A 12666-nucleotide genomic window follows, 5' to 3' on the forward strand; every position below is an offset into this window, starting at 1 on the left:
TTTTTTTTTTTTTTTTTTTTTTTTTTTCCCCTGGACAAATGTCTGCTCATGACAGGAAACAGGAGTGGAGTCGGTATAAAACGCTCCTGCTGTTTGTGCAGCTCAGACTGTTTCCCTGGCGGTGCTCCCCGGTGGGGGCAGCTCCTCTCAGGAGCCCTCGTGCAGCGGCTGTGGTCCGGATGCCCGTGCCCGGGGCTTTCGTCGGGGTTCCAGCCTCCCTCCGCGCCGTCGCCGTCATGGGGTGGTCCTGAGCTACCCGCAGAGAAGCGGCGCCAGGGAAGGGACTGGGTATTGCTGCCGGCAGCCCGCGGGCAGCAGGACGCGTGTCCCCTTGTCCCCCGCAGACGTGTGTGTGGGTGCCCGTGAGCGGTGGTGCAGGACCGGCTCGTGGGGAGGGGACTACGAACGCTCCTCATCGCCGGGACTTGGGGGTGCAGAGAAGCCCCGGGCTCCTCTACCCCTCGGTTTGCCCTCCCAACCCCAGCTTCTTCCCCGCAGGCATCAGAGGTCACTCGGGACTCTGGGCCCTGCGGGAGGGCAGGCTCTGGGGTCTGCTTTCCTTTGGGGTGGGGGGAAGGGAGAAGAAAATAGAGAAGCAACAGCCTCCAGCTTTTCCCTTCCTCTAATCTTGCTTCACTCCCCCTTGCTCCCTCTCCCTCCCTCTCTCCTTTCCTTTCCCCTTTCCCCTCCCTCCCTCTTTCTAATTCCTGCCACTAGCTCAGAGCCTCATTCAGCAGCCGCTGCCCGTGGAGTGTAATAGGCTGAAGATGCTGCCGTGTCTGCTCAGTGTCTAGTTGTGAATGGGACTTGCCTCCTCTCCTCCGGAGGTGGCTAAAGGAAGCAGCCAGCCCGCTCTGGACCGGCAGGTAAGCGGCAGCAGCAGCCGGCAGCCCCGGGGAGCAGCGGGACACGGCGGCGCCGGACTCATTTTGGGGGAGCGGGACGCGCTGCTGCCGGGTGAGGCAGCAGCGAAGGGAAAGACAAGGAGCAGGAGCGGGGCTGCGGGGGAATGGTCCTTCGCTGCAGCTCAGAGCAAGAGGACCGAGAGGAGGATGCGTGCGTGCACAGCCGAAACTTGACAGCAGCCGCGGGGCTGGGGCGGGGTAAGGGTGCCGACCCCGGGGGTGCGGGCTCGGCTGTGGCTGAGAGGAGAGCGGCGAGGTGGTCTCTCCACAGGCTGAAAGGGAACACTGTGGAAAACGGTAGCATTGCTTTTAAAAATTCCGTTCTTGCTCGGGGAAGGGGGCGGGCCAGCATTTGTCCGTTTTAAAATGTTCCTCCGGATAAAGCAGATAGTGAAACCCCCGAACTGAAAATCTTTTACTTGCACTGTAGCTCCCAGGCATGAAATGGATATGCAGAAATTATGAGTGCGTGAAATGAAGGATGCTCTATCCAGAAAAAAAAAAAAAAGGGGGGGGGAAAGACTTTGATTTATATGTCATGCAGGTTTTTTGTGTTTTTTTTTTTTCCTTGGGGTTTTTGTTTGTTTGGGATTTTTTTTTTGTTTTTTTTTTTTTTTTTTTTTTTTTTGCTTGCTGGCTTTCAAGTGCATTACTATTCACAAGGTACCAAAATGGTATCTGTCTCTAATATGGGCTAGTCCAAAAAGCATTAGACTCTTGGGTGATACATGCATAAGCACATCTCCAAGAAAGGTAAAATAGATCAAGCTGCAGGTCCCCATAAATACCATCAACTTTTAGAATAAAAGTGCTTCCTGTGCAGTCCTTTGAGAGCACATATAGCAGTCTGACATCATGATACAAATGCCTTTACCTTCTACAGAAGTCCCCCTTTATTGTCTACTCTTTTAAATATTCATTTAGTGAGGATAGAACCAGTGTATGCTAGGAGATCTTTGTACCACTGTTACAAAGGACAGTGTGGCTGTGTAACACTGTATTTACCTACCGAGATATCCGTGACAAGGAGCCTCTTTAGCAAATGAGGTCACTAATTCAGAAATTGGCTCTTTATGAGGAGAATGCTCATTTCTTTTTCACATTCCAGTGACTAGTAACTCACCGGGAAAGACTTTCTTCCTGTTGATTTGTGATGGTGATATAAAAAGAATTTCACAGACTCTGCACCCCTCTATTAAGAGATTAAATATTATTAATTATTTAATAATGAAACTATTGAATGAGAAAATCAGCAACAGATTCAGAAGCAGAGAAGCACACACTCAGACATTACTGAGTGTCCATCTCTTTTCCCCTCATTGCTTTTATGCTTGCTTCAGTGTTTCCAAAGTCTGTGTGATCCTCCACGTACTTCGTTCTCTTTCTATAGTGGCTAATGTATGCCAATAAATAAATTTGCTTTCAGTGTAGGAGTTCTGCAATAATTAATTTGACATCTGCCTCAATCAGGTCTGTTCACTGAGATTTAGAACAGAAATCGATGATTGTACTTAGCCCTTTGGATGATTTTATATGGAGAGATATATAGAAGTATATAGAAATGGAATTGCAGATGTTTGCTTATGAACAGCATTTTCATAGCTGAGTGGTGCAATTCATGTTGTTGGGTGAGAACGTAAGAACTGTAGAGACTGAGAGCAGAAGGTCTGATTTGAGCTTCATACCTTAACATGCAAAACATTCTTCTAGTGTATTTCTTAGTCTACTACACTCTAGAAAACAGAAGTTTCTGAGTATCTCTCCTACTGGAGAAGAACGAAGAACAACATCTTCAATAAAAGAATTGGAAATTCTTCAGAAAAATTGCCTACAAAACATCTTTCTTCTGTAGGTTTTGTTCTTAGGCCCTGGAATAAGATATGGTTTTGGGGTTTTTTTCACCTCAGCATTGCACTGGAGCATCAGAGAGTGAACATGGACAGAGAATGCTATTTATAGACTTCTCTACATCAGCTTTAGCTTTGCTAAAATTTTAAGTGTTGCCTGTCTAAAAAAATCACTAGGGAGTAGTTTACTTCGAATTTCTGCTACAACAGGGTATGTCAAGAGATGGGATAAGTCATTGCGATTTATCATCAGCAGTTTCAGAAGGAAATATGTGTGAAAATGGTTGATTGAGAGACGGGACAATAAATGCATTTTTCTTTTGTATAACAGTGAGGGGAAACTACAAAGATTAGGATGACTTGTGTGATTTATCTGATCAAATGTTTTAAAATATATAATGTGATTTCAGCTTCAACTAATATACTATTCTGATGCCGTTATTTGACATATTTAATTTAATATAATAAACATGTAAAGTTTGGAGTTCCCGTAGACTAACAATTGGTTTCTGCAGATGCTGTAACTAAACAAAGCTTAACTTGCGTAAAAAATATTTTATTGCTATGATTTCCACAGTAGAAGTTATTTCTAGCTCAGATCTTATAGGAAATAAAAGTGAATTCCAACTTGAGACTAGCGTCTCCCCTTTTTGGTGAACATCTTTAATCATTTCTGAATCCATTTTGTGAGCTGCATGTTTAGCGAAATATCTTCAGTGTGTGAGAAGTGGAGGTCTCATCTGGAATCAATTAATTTGGAGCAGTTTAGCAACATACTTTCTAGACTTGTTTTGTGCCTGAATTTTTCTATGAACATTTTAAACAAAAAGTCTGTGTATAATTTCCTATGCTATACTTCTCTTTTTGTCTAATAACATTTCAGTTTTCATTGTACCTTTGTTGGGACCAAGCCAAAGCTTTGGGAAATTGAAAGATGGCCACAAATTTAAATGTAGTTTGGATGAAGCACTTTGTCCATATGAATTAAGAGGTTTTACTTCACACTTAAGTATTGTCTTTTCATATTATATCCTTATATTTTACTTTGTCTGTTATCAGAAAAGGAGCAATGTGGTCATGTACTCTACAACTCTTTTACAGTATTTCAGGAGAAAATTTAGTCCTGTGTTTCGGTTCTGATGCTGAAGACTCTGATACTCCTAGCTTGGGAAATTATTGACTCATTTAAGTGCAAGCCTGCCTATGCCAGATTAGTCAACCCATTCATTCTCTTTTCCTACCTAAGGATGGACTTTCGAATCATTTAAATACTACCGAAAGGTGGCAAAGTTGCTCACGGCTCTCCCAGAGGAGAGGTTTTTACTCAGAAATCGGGATTAGTGAAAGCCGTTCTGCCGGCGTTGAGTTTACTGATATGACTCCGCTTTGCCCAACGGGTCCTTTGAAGGCGGCCTGAAGAATGGCCGACAGCGGAGCGGCCACAGACCGGGGGGGGTGCTCTGCGGCGCTCGTCGAGGTGGCGGCAGGTCGGTCACTAGAGGGCACTGACGCTCTTCGCCGCCGGCCCCGCCGCTTCGGTCGCTGTGAAAAACCGTTTTGTTACCACCAGCATCGCAGGCCCTCTCAGGGGAGACAGGATTCAGTCTCTCTGTGGTGCGGGCTAATGCTCGGGCAGTTTGTCAGGATTAGCATTGTTCTAGTCGGTGGATCGCGTTACCTTCGGCGTCGTGTTACCGCCTCGTGGAGTTTTGGAACCCTGTAACTTCAGCTTAGGTGAAGAGTGCCACGGCTGCAGCCTAGCTGTAAACTAAACACCACTCAGTCCTCTCAGTGGCAGTGGTTTGTAAGGAGTTTACTATCTCTTTCTTCCTTTTTCAAAGGCAGTATCAACTCCTGCTATGCTAAGAGTTTAAAGACAGAAACAGTATGTCAAAGCAAAAAAATACGTCTTTCAAAATATTGTCATGCTTGATAGGTCTTTTAAAGACATCCTTGAAAGAAAAAGACCCCAAACATATTAAGAAAATTGGTCTAATTTTGCCCATACACTGACATCTAGGTCAGTGGAACTTAGAACTGAAGAACTGAGAAAAGTAGACTGGTCCAAATCATTTCCGTGTATCCTGTAGCACCTTGGAATAGAAAAGATGTTGTTACAACCTGTCCTTGGAAATGCAGACCAAAAAGGACGTGTGTGGCACTTATAAATGTTAAATGGTTGCAGGCTTCGAAGGAGTCTCATTTCTAGTTGCCCTCTTCTGATGTTCCCTAGACATCCGCTTTGGGGTACTGCTAAGGGCAGGATGCTGGGCTGCCCAGTTTTTTGACTAGTTGAATTCTGGTGTATAAGAAATATATACTATAAGTAACAGAGTGCAGAGTGTTATAATATTGTTTTGTATCTCTGGCAGATACGCATCCAGAGAATCTAATGTGTCTAATAGACATTGTTGTCTGTAACATCGATGCCAAAAATGGGCAACACAGTGCTGTAATAGATGTATAAGTTTCTGTCAATCACAGGATTTAGGATAGTAATTAAGAATTATCATAAAGTAACAACTCTTGGTGAGAGATCAAATACTGCACTGGAAAATAAGCGCTGCTATGATGAGGAGCACTGTGTTGCAAAGAGCAGTCCAAGACCCCTTAACTGCATCCTCTGTGCCCCAGGGCAGGGAACACCCCTTAAACTGTTAGATGTGCCCAAGGTGGATGCAAAAGTTAGATCTGACAGTCATGTTCAAGGCCCCCCAGAGAACATTACACATGGCTGGGACATTAACAGTGCCTTGCAGGCCAGCAGGAATTCAGAGGCAAATATCTGGAGCAGCCAGGCCTGGTGCTGAGCAGTGTCCATGGGGAAGGTGACATTATGGTTAATTTTGCCTGACAACGACATGAGGCTTTCTTCCATAACTGCTTGGGTGGTGTAGTGGTTTTCTGGCATCCCAGTCCCACTGAGTTCTGTGCACTCCATGAGCCATAATTTATCTCTTCAATTCTAAAGTGCTGGCTTAAGCAAATTCTAAGGGGCTTTGTGTGTTTTCTCCAAAGTTTGGCAATGAGTAGAAACCCTTCCCCTTCTGAATCAGCAAGAGCTCATCAGAACTCTTGATTGTCATGCAAAGGCAGGCAGAGTTGGAGTAGTAGAAATCAACATAAATGGATTATAAGAAAAAGACCAAGGAACTGAATATAAAGGAGTAGCCAGGATTTCCAGAGTGATTGGTGAACAATTAAGCAGTAGGTTCAAATGATCATTTAATTGTTCATCTACAGATAGACTGTAGCCACATTGTAGATAAACTAACATAAAATGCAGTTGTGGATCATGAAGTATTATAAAGCAGCCAAGATTGAACAGAACTTTGATACATGAATGTATGATGTAGGGTGTACTCATCTACTCAGTAATTGCACTTAAGCTTTCCTTTAATTGTGTTGATATGTTTTGACACTGTTCCAGAGTTCCCAAAGATGTGGACACATTGGCCCACACAGGAGAAGACTGGAGTGATAAGTAGAAGAACTTCTATTCAGTAACCCTTTAAAATACAATTCACAGAATTTCTGTGTTTATGAGCTTCATAGCACCACATTTAGCTCCCTTATGTTTGAATCGTGCAACAGGTTTTCCTGCCCTACCAGTACACATCATCCGTACTTCATAGCTTGAAAACAGCCTGGTTTATATGGCTGTGTGCAGGGTTATTCTTTTCACATAAACTCCTAATCACACAGGGTTTGCGCTAGCTTGATATACCAAAAAGTTCCTTAACTTGATGTCAGTCCCATTGCGAGCTGCTTCTTCTGCACTGCATTTCAGCACTCTTCCTTTTATAAAGTGCAATCATCAGATATTCCATGCGGAAGTATTATGTTTAAGAGTAAGCCAGTGCCGTATAAACTCTGGTTCAACATAATTTTACCCCAGTGAGGCTTCTGATATATATATATATATATATATATTTAAGTAAAATAAAACTTCAGAAACATATTAATTGGTCTCAGTGGTTAAGTTAAATAGTTAAATACATGCATACATATCATTCTGCCAAGGATAAGTCATTAGTTCAGTATAAACCAGAAATGATAGCTCTATTTGAATCAGCAGACTAAACCCTATTTCCATTAATGCTAACTGTTTTATTAATATATGCATGTGTCGGCATTAAGTCACAAATTTAAATGGTCTGTCCCTTCTTGATTTAAAGTAATTATCTCAAAGATCTTGGCTCCTGAACGAATAACTGAATTACTGCTTTCATCTTTTAGCAAATTCTGTCTTCTTTTTTTTGTATGTAGACATCATAAGACAAACAAAAGAAACACAGTTTGTGCAGTTAGATGGCATTTGATCAAAAAATAAATGTATTTTAATTACCAGAGCAGAACACCTGTACAGCTAAGTTATATAACACTATGAACCTTCCTATACCTTACGTGTACTTCATGCACATTTATGTATATTTTCATTTATACAGTTAAAATTAATTTTTGTGTGTTAGTGGAAATTTTTAACTGAAGCAACAGGTTAAAAAATGCAAATTTAAATTCTTTGACAAACTTGACATTCAAAAGATTTGTACCTAAATCTTGGAAATAATTTTATTTGCAAGAAATCCTGAGGTAAACACAGGACTTTGAATAGTATTTTCAAAATAAAAACCTAGTCTTCTTAGCACTAGGATACATACTTGAAATTTTTGGATTAAATCTTGTCCTTTCAGAACAGGTCTTCCAACAGGCAGACATCCCTTTCAGCTGACTTGACCACGTATTGATATAGTTAGGTGTTTTGAAGTATCATTCAGTTCATTTTAGATCACTGTTCAAGACAAGGTTTTAGTGCATTTCTTCATCACAGGGTACTTTCTGGTCAATGCAGAAATGATTGTAAGCTTTTTCGGAGGAATGACCAGTATTAAATCCATTGAATGCTGCCAGGTTAATTCAGAGTGTACCGCACAGTGATCAAAACCTCAGGTCTCATATTGCATGAAACACAGAGATTACCAAGCTGATGTACCTGAGGAAGTACTCAAACATTTATCCAATGCACAAAGTGAACAGACATTCTTAAAGATAACATCTTCTTCCCATTCTTTTTCAGCATACTTTTCTTGCAATTAAAATTCCATTGAAAATCTTAAGTATTTAACATTACTGAAAGCTACTGTTCATTCACAGTTTCAAACATAATTTCTCCAGACATAGGAGGTTTCAAAATTTTGAAAAGCTGCTGAATAATTTTATTTGGGGTTCTGATTCAAATAGAAAAAATAGTCCACCACTGATTGTTTCCTTTTTTTTTGTTACAGATTTAGTTATAGCTGGTATAGCTAGGAGAATATGTCTGATTAGTATGCATTTCAGTTCTTTCTAGCAGAGTGGCAATTTACATAGCTGCTTTTGGGGTTTTTTTCTAAAGCAAGAAGAAAACATAGCAGGCACTGACATTTACATACAAACAATTTATCATTTGCATACAAAAAGGCTGATCAGGTAGCAATACCAAGTGACTGTAGGTCAGATTTAGGATGGGCATTATAGTTCTGTCCTTAAAATTGTGAAATTTGCAATGTTTATGTGGAAAAAAAAATTGTGTTCATAAAGTATGAATATGTAGTCATGGTTCAAGTACTAAATTTAACAATCCTCTTAGAGATCTCTAGTATGTGGTTTTCTGTGGTGTAGTCTTTGGCTATACCCCTGTAGTGAAGTTAGTTTAAGACTATCCCTTCTCAAGTGATGCCCAGTCCTGTACTGCAGTTCACAGTCCACTGATCTATACAAAGACTCCGGAGCTAATTGGGGTATCTCCATGACCTGTATTAAAACAAAACATATACAGTAGTCAAGGTTACTGTCTATATGACCTTGGTAACATAGAGCCTGTGCTCCTAGGCATAGTTCTTGGCTTCTTAGCTTTCTGCATCATCATCCTGAGATCACTGAAACTGCTTATGTTTAGACGATATTTCTTGTGCCTTTATTAGCATCTGCTCCCCTCTACCATGAAAATCTAATATTCAGTGAACTTTTCACCTTCACATTTTCCCACTTTTCAAGGCAGACTTTGCCCTCCATAACCTCCATTTTATCAGGTATAGTGGACTTTTCTAGCCTTTCTTTATTTTCATAATTTTTTTTCTTTATTCAGCCATTGCTACTTATCCTCAAATGTGGAGACATTCTTCAATGACTGGGTCAGGATAAACCAGCATATGGCTTCTCCTGTAACAATTACTTCACAGTATCACAGTATCACAGTATGTTAGAGATTGGAAGGGACCTCAAAAGATCATCTAGTCCAATCCCCCTGCCGGAGCAGGAACACCTAGATAAGGTTACACAGGAACGTGTCCAGGCGGGTTTTGAATGTCTCCAAACAAGGAGATTCCACAACCTCCCTGGGCAGCCTGTTCTAGTGTTCTGTCACCCTCACTGAGAAGAAGTTTCTTCTCAGGTTTAAGTGGAACCTCTTGTGCTCCAATTTGTACCCATTACCCCTTGTCCTTTCATTGTTTGCCACTGAGAAGAGCCTGGCTCCATCCTCGTGACACTCCCCCTTTATATATTTATATACACTAATAAGGTCACCCCTCAATCTCCTCTTCTCCAAACTATAGAGACCCGGATCCCTCAGTCTTTCCTCATAAGGGAGATGCTCCACTCCCTTAATCATCTTAGTTGCCCTGCGCTGGACTCTCTCCAGCAGGTCCCTGTCCTTCCTAAACTGAGGGGCCCAGAACTGGACACAATATTCCAGATGAGGTCTCACCAGGGCAGAGTAGAGGGGAAGGAGGACCTCTCTCGACCTACTAACCACCCCCCTTCTAATGCAACCCAGGATGCCATTGGCCTTCTTGGCCACAAGGGCACAGTGTCGGCTCATGGTCACCCTGTCGTCCACCAGGACCCCCAGGTCCCTCTCCCCTACACTGCTCTCTAACAGGTCGTTCCCCAGCCTATACTGGAACCTGGGGTTGTTCCTGCCCAGATGCAGGACTCTACACTTTCCCTTGTTATATTTCATCAAGTTATTCCCCGCCCAGCTCTCCAGCCTGTCCAGGTCCCTCTGGATGGCAGCACAGCCTTCTGGCGTGTCGGCCACCCCTCCCAGCTTAGTGTCATCAGCAAACTTGCTGATAGTACACTCAATTCCCTCATCTAAATCGTTGATGAATATATTAAATAATACTGGTCCCAGTACCGACCCTTGAGGCACTCCACTAGATACAGGCCTCCAACTAGACTCCGCCCCATCGACTACAACTCTCTGGCTTCTCTCCTTCAGCCAGTTCACAGTCCACCTCACTACCCGATCATCCAGACCACACTTCCTCCATTTAGCCGCAAGGATGCTGTGGGAGACCGTGTCAAACGCTTTGCTGAAGTCAAGGTAGACCACATCCACCTCTCTACCATCATCCACCCACCGTGTTATTTCCTCATAAAAGGCTACGAGATTGGTCAAGCACGACTTCCCCTTGGTGAAGCCATGTTGACTGCCTCTCATAACCCTCTTATCCTTGATATGCCTTAAGATGGCACCAAGGATAAGGTGTTCCATCACTTTCCCAGGAATGGAGGTGAGGCTAACCGGTCTATAGTTACCTAGGTCCTCCTTCTTGCCCTTTTTGAAGACAGGAGTGACATTTGCTTTCCTCCAGTCCTCAGGCACCTCTCCCGTTTCCCAAGACTTGGTAAAGATGATGGAGAGCGGTTTAGCAATGACCTCAGCCAGTTCCCTCAGCACCCGCGGGTGCATCCCATCTGGACCCATGGATTTATGGATATCCAGATTGCTCAACTGGTCTTTAACCCATTCCTCATCGACTAAGGCAGACCGCTCCGTTGACCTATCTTCATCCGAGGTCTCAGCGGTACAGGGCTCTTCAGGACTGCCTCCGGCAGAGTAGACAGAGACAAAGAAGGCATTCAGTAACTCTGCCATCTCTGTATCTTCTGTCACCAGGGCACCCGTCCCGTTCATCAGCGGGCCTACATTGCCTCTGGTGTTAGTTACTTCTACCTGAATTAAACAATGGCTTCTCATTCCTAGGCTGCAGTGTAATCATTGCACTCTTGTAATGTCCAGTTACCCTCTGTGCATGTTACTTACTTAGTTTTCTGGATCCCTAAGCAGAAGTCTTACTTTCTTTGTATTTGGCTAGGTATGCTAAACTACTGGTATATGAAAAAAACTTATTCTTGGTATGTTCAATGACTTTCTGTATATTCAAAACAAAGAAAACTCCACATTTAAATAAGGTGAGATTGGTGTGATCTGAGAAGCACTCAAGCAATATCATGAAAAAAGTAATGGAAACTAGCCTTACTGCCTCTCTAGACCATTTATATACAATATGCAGACATCACATGTAACTAGGACATGATGAACCCCATTGAAAAAGGTAATGCAAAGATTTACTCCATGCTGCAGTGCTGCGGTGAAGTGCTGTGGTTCTATAGCATCACAAATTAGAAAGTAAGTGGCTACTGGCCTTGGGTTTTAAAGAAGCAGTCAAAACACATTATGAAAATCAAAAGTCACATTATAAAAGTCTATTTTTTTTGAGCGGCATTGAGTTGACACTGAATCATAGAATCACAGAATTGTTAGGGTTGAAAGGGACCTCAAAGATCATCTGCTTCAAACTCACCTGCCATGGGCAGGGACACCTTTTCTACTAGACCAGGTTGCTCAAGGCCCCAGCTATCTTATTACAACCTTCATTTTGCATTTGTAGATTTTGGAGGCTAGTTAAATGTCACCTGATTTAATATAATGCTCAAAATTTTGTTATTGTTGTTAGCAGACTTTTTACAATGACTTCTGTGAGAAGTTTAAACTATTATACTTATTTTTTCACTTTACTGTTAAAAATTCCGTCTAGTCAGTCTGATACAAACCAGAGGAACTGGAGTCTGTGGGGTTACTAATAGACATTGGTGTTACTAAACAATATCCTTGATATGTAAATTTAAAGTATTTTTTGTAATTATATTAACTCATGTCCTTAAACAGAATTTACATGGATGTGTGCACCTCAGGGCTAAGCCAGCTTTTAGTCCTACTATCATTAAGAATGCTCTCAATCCACCATCATATGCACTAATATTTGTTTAATTATCCAATCAAATTGAACAAGAAATGAGTTTGGCTGAAATAATCAAGTCTATAGAGAAAGTGCCAGCTCTGATACTTACCAAGATTTGACAGTTGCTCGTTGTCATGACCTTGGCTTTTTTTATGATGAGTTAGAGGTCAGAGAGTGTACTAGCTGTAATTACTGCCTTCATGAGATTCTGTAGACTATCCTCTGCAGCAGACTTGAACCAGATTGTCTACATGTATCTCATTACTGATGGGACTGAGTGAAAATCTGTATTTTGTTCTTACGGCTGTTAAATCCTGCTTCTATCACCATATACAGCCTGTGGAACAGCTTAGCCCTTATATTTTCCTCAAAAATGAATGACTAGCAAGTTATTTTTTGAAAGCTGTACATAATGTGAGAAATACCAAAAAACTGAACTTTTGCTTATTTTTTGCAAAAAAAATTAAAGGAGGTCATTGATACTTTATCAAGAAAAGAAAGTGATGTAAATGAAATTAATAATATGTACAAAAGATTTTTCCATTGGTGTTAAATTAGTTTGCCTACTGGAGGATAGAAGAATTTTTTCGCCCAAAGGTATACCCCATCTGGAAATTAAATCCATTTTTAGTTGAAATGAAATAATTCAAAATAAACTGCACAAATGTTCGTGTTTTAACTGTTTCCATGTGCTTAAACGTAGACTTTATTTAACCCATAAATGCTTTGAGCATTTTATTACTTTGAGTTAACAAATGCTAATTGCTTCTTGAATTTAAGATCAGCAGCTCCTACTTTCAGGCTCTTCAATGTTACAAGGAGTGTTTTGAGTGAGATATGACA

At 41.7% G+C, this 12666-nt stretch overlaps 1 protein-coding gene across 3 annotated transcripts in view; it reads left to right on the forward strand.

Annotated features, from left to right (window-relative positions):
* The first annotated feature begins 255 nt into the window (after positions 1-255).
* CDH11 (cadherin 11) overlaps positions 256-12666 on the forward strand; it is an 87056-nt gene continuing 74645 nt past the window's right edge. For all 3 annotated transcript variants that reach the window (XM_061372368.1, XM_061372367.1, XM_061372369.1), the window contains exon 1: positions 256-866. The gene's annotated coding sequence lies outside the window, so the exon portion shown is untranslated. The remainder of the gene's footprint in view (positions 867-12666) is intronic.

The sequence above is a fragment of the Neopsephotus bourkii genome, unplaced genomic scaffold (genome assembly GCF_033783945.1).
Source record: "Neopsephotus bourkii isolate Nb327-2 ecotype Australia unplaced genomic scaffold, CSIRO-AGI_Nbou_v1 NB_1607, whole genome shotgun sequence".
NCBI lineage: Eukaryota > Metazoa > Chordata > Aves > Psittaciformes > Psittacidae > Neopsephotus > Neopsephotus bourkii.